Source organism: Sus scrofa, unplaced genomic scaffold (assembly GCF_000003025.6).
Source record: "Sus scrofa isolate TJ Tabasco breed Duroc unplaced genomic scaffold, Sscrofa11.1 Contig1813, whole genome shotgun sequence".
NCBI classification, from domain to species: Eukaryota; Metazoa; Chordata; class Mammalia; order Artiodactyla; family Suidae; genus Sus; species Sus scrofa.
In genome coordinates, this window is record NW_018084953.1 from 7,973 (window position 1) to 18,753 (window position 10,781).

The 10,781-nt window shown below is 40.7% G+C and overlaps 1 pseudogene; it reads left to right on the top strand.

Moving 5' to 3' along the window:
• Positions 1-4,270: 4,270 nt before the first annotated feature.
• Positions 4,271-5,707, top strand: LOC110258292 (annotated as a pseudogene).
• The last annotated feature ends 5,074 nt before the right edge of the window (positions 5,708-10,781 follow it).

A 10,781-nucleotide genomic window follows, 5' to 3' on the forward strand; every position in this document is an offset into this window, starting at 1 on the left:
GCTTGAAGACTTAAATATAAGACAAGACACCATCAACTCCTAGAAGAGAACATACACAAAACATTCTCTGATATCAACCTTCCAAATGTTTTCTCAGGGCAGTCTCCCAAAGCATCAGAAATAAAAGCCAAAATAAACCAATGGAACCTAATCAAAATGACAAGCTTTTGCACAGCAAAGGAAACCATAAAAAAAAGGCAACTTACAGAATGGGAGAAAATAGTGTCAAATGACGCAGCTGACAAGGGCTTAATCTCCAAAATGTACAAACAACTTATACAACTCAACAGCAAAAAAGCCAACAACCCAATGGAAAAATGGGCAAAAGACCTAAATACACATTTCTCCAAAGAAGATATACAGACGGCCAACAGGCACATGAAAACATGCTCAACATCACTGATTATGAGAGAAGTGCAAATCAAAACTACTGTGAGATATCACCTCACGCCTGTCAGAATGGCCATCATCAATAAGTCCACAAATAGCAAATGCTGGACAGGGTGTGGAGAAAAAGAGAACCCTCCTGCACTGTTGGCAAGAAATGTAAGCTGGTACAACCACTATGGAGAACGGTATGGAGGTACCTTAGAAAACTATACATACAACTATCATATGACCCCGCAGTCCCACTCTTGGGCATAGACCTGGACAAACTTTCCTTGAAAAAGACACATGCCCTGCATGTTCACTGCAGCACTAGTCACAATAGCCAAGACATGGAAACAACCCAAATGTCCATTGACAGATGATTGGATTAGGAAGATGTGGTATAGATACACAACGGACTACTACTCAGCCATAAAAAGAACAAAATGAGGCCATTTGCAGCAACATGGATGGAACTAGAGACTCTCATACCAAGTGAAGTTAAGTCACAAAGAGAAAGACAAATACCATATGATGTCACTTACACCTGGAATCTAACATACGGCACAAATGAACTTTTCCACGGAAAAGAATATCATGGACTTGGAGAACAGACTTGTGCTTGCCAGGGGGGGACAGGGAGGGAGTAGGAGGGACTGGGAATTGGGGGTTAATAGATGCAAACGATAGCCTTTGGAATGGATAAGTAATGGGATCCTGCTGTCTAGCACTGGGGACTATGTCTGGGCACTTATGATGGAGCATGATAATGTGAGAAAAAAAGAATGGATACATGTATGTGTGACTGGGTCACCTTGCTGTGCAGCAGAAAAGTGACAGAACACTGTGAATCAGCCCTAGTGGAAAAAATAGCAATCATTATAAAAAATAAAAATTTTAATTAAAAAAAGGAAAAAAACAGAAAATTTTAACTTTGTATAGTGACCGATGGTGGCAAAATTTACTGTTACCACTTTGCAGGGTATAGGAATGTCAAATCATGACACTGTACACCTGAAAATAATGTATTGTTGCATGTCAATTATGCTTCACTTTAAAAAATCATGACAGTAAAAGAAACATTAAAAAGAGAAATAAATGAATTAAATAATAAAAGTAGTTTCCAGTGCTCTCAGAAATCAAATGAGTTTATTCTAAACCAAATTAACAAGAAAGGAGACTTGCTACCAACCCATATTCAGGAGGTAATTAACTGTACATCAGAAGCATTTCCATGGAGAACTCTGTCCCAAGGAAGTTTGCCTGCTGACTCATCTGGGATAAGCATAAATGGGCTGTTTGAAAATAATGCCCAAGAGTCTCAGGAATAAAATAAATTGCACGTCTGCAAAGCACTCTGGATATTATCTACGATTGTCTTCCTAATCTGGGTTTTTTTTCTTTGGGGCAGCATTTTATCAAATGGAAAACACACTTCCAAAGATTATTCATAAATATTCATCTGTGTACTCTAGGGTTCTCTGTCTTTCTCTGAAAGTTGGAACAATTCAGCTGTGTTCCTTCATAATTCCTTTTGCTGCTTAAACTATAGTTATCAACATAAGGTAAGTCAAAAGACCCATTTTAAAAACTATCCATTTTTAGGGAAGGTTGGAATGTGTGTATATCATAGTAACAGATATATACTGGGAATTAAGAAAGCATTTCATTGCTGGGAGAGAGTCTTTCTAAACTTTTTGGAACTAGTTTGGTGCCTATAGAGAGCAACTAGAATTTTTTTGTAATCAGATTCTATCAGGCTATCACTTAAACCCATCTTAAAGGCATGTAAATTTGAACAAACACTATTCCTGAAAGGTATTAAATACCTAAAGGAAATGTGTAGCCTTCATCCAATCATGTGAACTTTTAAAATATGCAGTAGAAATCTGATGGGTTGACCCATCCACCTGATTTCTCCAGACATTTTGAAGTCAGAGAAAAACCTCTCCTTTCTTCTATAACATTTTCCTACACATAACTTAAAAGTCCCTGTCAATATAAATAAAATGCTGTGTGATGAGAAATGATGTACAAAAAGATACACTAGAGAAGTTCCCTTTTGGCACAGCAGCTTCAGGATCCCACACTGCTGCAGATGTGGCAAAGCCAAAACTGCAGTATGGGTTGAATCCCTGGCCTGGGAAGTTCCACTTGCCATGGGTGTGGCAAAAAAAAAAAAGATACACTAGAATGAAAATGTTAGTGGAGCTGGAGAGACAAGGGACTTTAAATATTCAAACAGAGTTCCCTGGCTGCCTTTTGGATAAAGACCCATCATTGAGCATTGTCACTGCTGTGGCTTAGGTCTCTGCTGTGGCTCAGGTTTGACCTCTGACCTGGGAATGGCTGCACACTTTGGGCAATGCCAAAGCCATAAAAAATATGCACAGATACATAGTCCCCTATGTAGGGAAGGAAAATCACTGGAAGTAGATGAAAAATTGGACAAAATGTCATGATATCAGAGAATTGAAAGTAATGAAACACCAGGAGAATGACATGGAAAAGAGCAGAGTTCGAGCATAGAATTTTAGAGCTTAGCTATACATCTATGGAACCTTGAAAACTGGATTTATAGTCTCACCATCTCAATACCTCATTTAAGGGATTCATGGCTTTTTGATCTTTAGAACCTCCCTAGTCATTAGCAGACAACTGGGATGAATGATTAACAGTATCTTACAATTCAGATACTAACATTTCCTTTGTCATAAGGTTTGGGGATAGGTACTAGATGATTCATGGGTCTGAAAGGTTTACTGTACTATTTGGCACACAAGGCTCATTAAGGATTAGCTGGAATTATTATTACATTATCTCACTGTGCACAACAGACCTAGGGTTATTTTGGAATCAAAATAATATCTTAGCCCAGGGGAGTTCGATGTGACACCTCACACAATGGCCTTGAGGACTCAGAGAAACAGAGTATGTGAAAACTGTGCTTTGCCAGCCTCCAAATGTAATCTGCTGCCTCTAAACCATTGAGTTTCTGGTCCTCAGTGGAAATGCTTTCCTCCTGTTCCAGTTCCCTGGACATAAATGTCATATTTGTAGCTACATATAAGTAAGTAAGCTGTTGATAACAGGCCAAGGCCTTACCTAAAAACAAGATAAGCCCCCGGGATAAAGAAAAACTCCTACAAGATAGATAATAAATTCTGACATGAACAATCAATGGCCTGGTTTCAACAAAGTAGTTATGCAAGAAAAGGGACATCCAACAACAAATGTTTGAGTTGGGGGAAACATATTTATAGCTGAAGTCTCTCAGTTTATACTTCAGCAAGCTGTCATCTAAGGGTTTAAGTTTCTTGCTCAATTCTAAATGACCAAGATGGATTTAAATTGTAAAAGCCTTCTTAGTCCCCATGGGGATGATGTAATAATTCAACCTGCATCTGGACAAGCCTATCTAGATGATAACTAAGGGCTAGGGCTAGGTTCTCTCCACCTCCTCCTTGTGCTAGAGCTAACTCCACCCTTTCACTCTTCTTAACATTTCAGTAAGGCCTTGCAGCAGGGATCCTGAAAAAGACCTATCTGGTTCCTAAGACCCAGCCACATCTATTTATCGGGCACCTGAAGGTAGGAACCAATAACCTTAGCTGGTATTTTCTGCAAACCAAGGGATGAAAGAGCATTACTTTGGAGCATCTGAAACACAGTCACTTCTGCTTGGCATTCAATCCTTACCAGAGCCCAAGGACATGCTCATTGTCATCTTTATCACACAGAGTAGTAGATTCCATTTCAGAAAGGTTTGGTTACTTGCTTAAGGTAGCTGTCTTTATGCTGTAGGGTCATGAGGAGAAATTAAGTCCCCTGGTGTCACATCTTTTAATTATCCTCCCCCACCCACCCAAGTGACTGCACCCAATCTTCTACGAATGGATGCTTAATTGTGTGCATATACTCCCACTATACACAATTGTGTTTGTCATTTCTCAAAATCTTTCTACACTTCCTGCCACTGCTCTGATACAGGGGAAGCAAACTGCAGATAATGGAACGAATTAACAAAAGCCATCCAGAAGAGTTTATTCTACTAGGCTTTGCGGATCGTCCCTGGCTGGAGCTTCCTCTGTTCATTATTCTGCTTCTAACATACCCCATGGCCATGGTGGGAAACATAGCCATCATTCTGGTGTCCACCTTAGACTCCCGTCTGCACAGCCCCATGTATTTCTTCCTCACCAACCTCTCCTTTCTGGACATGTGCTACACCACAAGCATTGTCCCTCAGATACTCTTTCACCTGGGACGATCGAAGAAGACAATCAGCTATCTGGGCTGTGCCATTCAGCTTTATTTCTTCCACATAATGGGAGGCACTGAATGTCTGCTTTTGGCTCTTATGTCTTTTGATCGCTACGTGGCAATCTGCAAGCCTCTGCACTACACCCTCATCATGAATGGTGCACCTGTATCCTACTGGTGGCCACTGTGTGGCTGGGTGGAATGACCTACGCTGTCTCAGAGGCCACTGTCACATTACACTTACCACTGTGTGGTTGCAACACACTGGATCACTTGGTATGTGAGATTCCTGTTCTGATAAAGGCCGCCTGTGGTGAGAAGGGCACCAATGAGCTCACACTCTCTGTGGTTTGCATTTTCATGTTAGCTGTGCCACTATGCTTCATTCTTGCTTCCTATGCTTCTATCGGACATGCTGTATTTAAGATTAAATCTTCGGAGGGAAGAAAAAAAGCCTTTGGCACATGTTCCTCCCATCTCATTGTAGTTTTCTTCTTTTATGGCCCAGCCATTAGCATGTACCTTCAGACCCCCTCCTCCATCTCTAGGGACCAGCCCAAGTTCATGGCTCTCTTCTATGGAGTGGTGACTCCTACACTCAACCCTTTCATCTACACTCTGAGGAATAAGGATGTAAAGGGTGCCTGGGGCAACCTGGTGAGGAGCGTTTTCACTTCCAAGTGATAGTTCGCAGACATCAAATGACATTCTTTGACAAGTGAGTAGGTATATAGGAGTTTCTCTGACAAATCATTCTTGTCTCAAACTTCCCCAGATCATGGCACAGGGTCTTCTTGCAAACTATGTCCTGTTTCTCATGTTCTTTCTAATGCTCTTAGACAAAGGTGACACTTGGCTAATAATGCACCCATAAGGGCACTGTTTGTGGAAATGTATTAAAAAGAGTTCTATTCTGGTGGCACACACTAAAATTCTAATGGTGTTAAGAAGTGAATAAAGTAATAATATAAACCCATTCGTTCAAGCTAGTCATCACGGCAACTATTCATCAGTGGATTTCCTATGACAGTGTCCCTTAAGAAATATTCCACCACTTTCTGCAAGATTGGCCATGTCTAAGAGGGCAGCACGCTGCCACTGGGCATTCCAAGTTAGACACTCTAAACCTTAGACCACTGGGCATCTATCCAGAGAAAACCATGACTCGCAGACAAGTGTACTCTGATGTTCATTGCAGCACTATTGTCAATAGCCAAGACACAGAAACAACCTAAATGCCCATCAACAGAGGAGTGGATCAAAAAGATGTGGTACATATACACAATGGAATGTTACTCGGCCATTAAGGAACGAAATACTGGCATTTTTAGCAACATGGACGGACCTAGAAATTATCATGCTAAGTGAAGTCAGTCAGACAATCAGACACCAACATCAAATGCTTTCACTGACATGTGGAATCTGAAAAAAGGACACAATGAACTTCTTTGCAGAGCAGATACTGACTCGCAGACTTTGAAAAACGTATGGTTTCCAAAGGAGACATTTCAGGGGGTGGGAGGATGCACTGGGGTCACAGGATGGAAATCCTATAAAATTGGATTGTGATGATCATTGTACAACAATAAATGTAATAAATTCAAAAATAAATAAATAAATAAATAAAAGAAAAAAAAAATAAACCTTAGACCAACCAGGAGTCTCATGAGACAATCAGCCTCAACTTATGGAGACGCTACTTCTTCTTGAAAAACTCATTGTGGGTCTTGTTTTTAAAAAAAGTATACAGGGTTTGAATATTTACCTAAAAACCTTAAAATGTATTCTTAAATATTAAAATAAATTAAATAGGTGGACAAAATATGTGCATAAGTTTCTTAACATTTCTTTTAAAGAGCATAAGCATGAACCTCCTGAATCAGTAAGAGAAAATTAGTGATATAATAACGAACCACAACATGTAAACATTTGGCGCATGATGGAAACAGCCAGGAATGCCTTCTGAAACAGTGCAAGAATCATTATGAGAAAGAAACAATTGATATTTCTAGATTGGAAAGCAACTGATTACTTCAACGAACAAAAGTAGCTCTCTGATGCTCAGAATCTGTATCATTAAAAGGGAAAGTACCTTAGTTACAAAAATAAACTTAGTTCTAGGATTCATACTCAACCTAAAACTTCATTGAAAAATTAGTTATGTTTTTAAGCAAATAAAGGATTTTATTGTTACTTGATACTGAATTAATATGATGAGAAATCAACAGTGTTGTGTAGTGAAGACATTACCAGGTAAGAAAAACAAGAATCATTTGAACTTTTCTGACATGCATTCTGGTACAATCAAAATCTAAGCAAACTATTAATGGAAAATGGCATGTTCTTCCAAAGAAGAACCAACTGTGACCCATATCTAATTTTTTTTTTTTTGTCTTTTTGCCATTCTTGGGCTGCTCCGGCAGCATATGGAGGTTCCCAGGCTAGGGGTCAAATCGGAGCTGTAGCCACCGGCCTACACCAGAGCCACAGCAACGCGGGATCTGAGCCACGTCTGCAACCTACACCACAGCTCACGGCAATGCCGGATCCTTAACCCACTGAGCAAGGCCAGGGATTGAACCTGCAACTTCATGGTTCCTAGTCAGATTTGTTAACCAATTTAGCCACGACAGGAACTCCAACCCATATCTAATTTTTAATTTAAAAAAAAAAAAAAAGATCATCTGGAGTTCCCGTTGTGGCTCAGTGGGTTAAGGACCCAATGTCTCTATGAGGATCCAGGTTTGATCCCTGGCCTCACTCAGCATAAGGACCCAGAATTGCCAGAAGCTGAGCCATAGGTTGCAGATGCATCTGGTACTGCTGTGGCTGGGCACAGGACCTAGCTGCAGCTCCAATTCAACCCCAGCCTGGGAACTTCCATATGCTGCAGGTGCAGCCATTTGAAAAAAAAAATCATCCGATGCTTGGTCCAGTTCTTGAGACAAATAGACTTTGGTATATACAGTTTGGAAAAAATTCTAAATAATTTTACAATTTGCCTGATTGGTGGCTGGTTGCCAAATGGGTTTTTTAATTTTACACACACACACACACACACAGAGAGAGCAATACAAATGAAAATTTTGTGATGTGAAATAATATCTCTAATCATTTTCATAGACATCCTTTGTCTAACCTAGTCTTAAACACAGAGGCATTGGTAATTTTTAGTTTGGAGGGAAAAACCCAGCAAGATTTGTGTCAAAAGCTTAGTTATGAGACAGTTAAGAGCTATTCTGACTGCTTCTTCATCTTGAAGGCCTGTAAAGACAACTAATTTCAAAATTGTGAGTGTTTTCCAGACTCTGAAATATTGGGACTTCCTAAGGGAATACACCAAAAAATTTAAGGATAAAGAATGTTGAGGGTAGTGGCAGGGAAAAGCCACAGAAACATGCTGTTTGTACAAGACTGCTTCACATTTCCAAGTCATATATGTTCAGTATATTCCAGCATGAAGAATACTGTCATTAACCACTGAGAAGCTCTGCCGAAGGAAGTTTCATATTACATGCGAAGGTGGGAGTATACTCTATTCTATCCTTGATAGGTTGCATGAACAATCTCAAGATTGCCTTTGCAAGGAAGTTAGCCAAAATCTTTTCTTCTTCTCCCAACCAAGCATGTCTTGCCTGAAGAATAAATGGAAAGCGGCAAAATCTTTTAACCTCTAGCTCTAAAGATACTACAAATGCAAACATGTATTTGAGATTGACTTTAAGGAGAAATCAAAAAGGCTTACCCATGATTTTGTTCTCACGAGAGGTGTCCTCAGGTCTGCATGGCAAAACTACCTGCAAGGCAGAAGTGCACCCTGCTCTAAGGGAGATGATTCAAGTAAGTGCAAATCACAATTCTGGTTCAAAAACCGTCTTCCAGAAGTTCCACTGTGGTGCAGCGGAAACAAATCCAACTAGTGACCATAAGGTTGCAGGTTCAACCCCTGGCCTTGCCAGTGGGTTAAGGATCCGGTATTGTCATGAGCTGTGGTGGAGGTCGCAGATTCAGCTCGGATCAGGCATTGGTGTGGTTGTGGTATAGCCTAGCAGCTACAGCTCCGATTCGACTCCTAGCCTGGGAACTTCCCTGTGCAGTGGGTGCCGCCCTAAAAAGCAAAAACAAACAAACAAAAATAGTCTTACAGCTATCATAAAACCAATTGACTACTCAAATTGTGAGACTCAGGATTCCAATGACTTGGAAGAGTCCCAGAGACCACTAGGGCCTGAGTCGGGGAGAGGGTGGGGGAAAAAAGGTTAGACACAGTGGAGTGAGAAAGAAAGCACACTAAGAAACATAACACAAACATCTAATCGGTGATCCTGGATTAGATCCTGTCTTTAGGAGATACTCTCAGGAGCACTTAGGCGTAAGTGTGCATTAGACTCTGCAATGTTTCAGGAAAGTATTTAAAACATATGTTAATACGACATTATTATAGACAGAAAATTTTACTCCCATGGTAAAAATCATTTTTGGCCACATTGGTGGCATGGGGAAGTTACCGGGCCAGGGAGGAAACCCGCATCACAGCAGCAACCCGAGCTGCTGCAGTGACAAGGCCAGATTCCCATGGTAAAGTATTATCATTGTGAAATCTATAGTAAATCCAGGTACTACTTTTTCCTCTAAGTGTTATTATTTTAGTTGTCGAATTGTAATTGGAATATGATGGACTTATATTTGAAAACTTCGTGTGCTTCAACTCACTTAATGTTGTCATAGCATGTGATACCCCTGACCTTCCAGTCCCATGTTTGTAAGACAGAGAATACAGTATGTGACGCTGAGGCCAATAAAAGAGCATAAAACACCTGAATCTGGCCTGGAAGCCAGAGCTAGTGTCTGTGATTATCTGATGACACATCTGTGCCTGCACTGCTGAGACACACTCAGGGTTTAGGGAATATGCTGCACAGGAATGGGTATGAGGGGACTGGAGCCATCTGTCTGGATGGGGAGCAGAAACTTCCTGGGGTAGAGAAGAAGCTGGTCCTTCACAGCATTTAGTCTCCATTCTTCGCTGAGAACAAGCTGGATTCCTTCTTAGTTCTTCAGTAAAGTTGCCTGCGACCCACGCTCATGTGTGTAGTGTTAGTGTCAAAGTACCAAAGAGTGGTTCAAGGTTCAGAGATGGCAGTGGTAGGATTTCAGACCTTCTAGTTTACCCTGGGCATTGCTGGTCACGACAAAGGGCCTCAGAACCAAAACTCTACTGTCATTACCTTGATTTTGCCACACAGAGGTCATTTAAACTTCGGCAAGCCATGTGTCTTCTTCCCTTCAGATTTTATTGTTGTTGGTGAAAAGTCAAAGTTAGGCAATTTATTTTCTCTCTTTTCTGTTCTCTTTTTTGGGACAGGGGGTGTTCTTTTTGGTCTTTTTAGGGCTGCGCCCTCAGCCTATGGAAGTCCAAGGCTAGCAAACTGGAGCTGCAGCTGCCAGCCTGCGCCACAGCCACAGCAACACCAGATCCGAGCCACGTCTGTGACCTACACCACAGCTCATGCCAATGCCGGATCACTGAACCCACTGAGCGAGGCCAGGGAGCAAACCTGCATCTTCATGGATACTAGTCAGGTTCCTTACCACTGAGCCACAATGGGAACTCCCTTTATTTTTTCTGAAATACAGTTATGTACAATATTAGATGTCAACAGGTGTACAATACTGTGATTCACAATTTTAAGTTATCCTCCATTTCTAGTTATAAAATATTGCTTATATTCTCTGTGTTGTAAAATATATACTTGTAGCTTATTTTACACACAATAGTTTGTACCTCTCAGTCTCCTACCACCATGTTGCCACGCCCACTTGCCGCCTCTCACTAGTTTGTTCTCTACATTTGTGAATCTGCTTCTTTTTTGTTAGAGTCACTAGGTTGTTATATTTTTTAGAGTCCACATATAAGTGATGTAATGCAATATTTGTCTTTCTCTGTTTGACTTTTTCACTCAGCATAATTGCCTCCAAGTCCATCCATGTTCCTACAAATGGCAAAATCTGATTTCTTTTTAAGGCTAAGTAAAAACACACATTGGGTGTGTGTGTGTGTGTGTGTGTGTGTGTCCCCTATATCATATCTCCTTTATCCATTTATCTGTTGGTGGACACTTGGGTTGTTTCCGCATCTTGGCAATTGT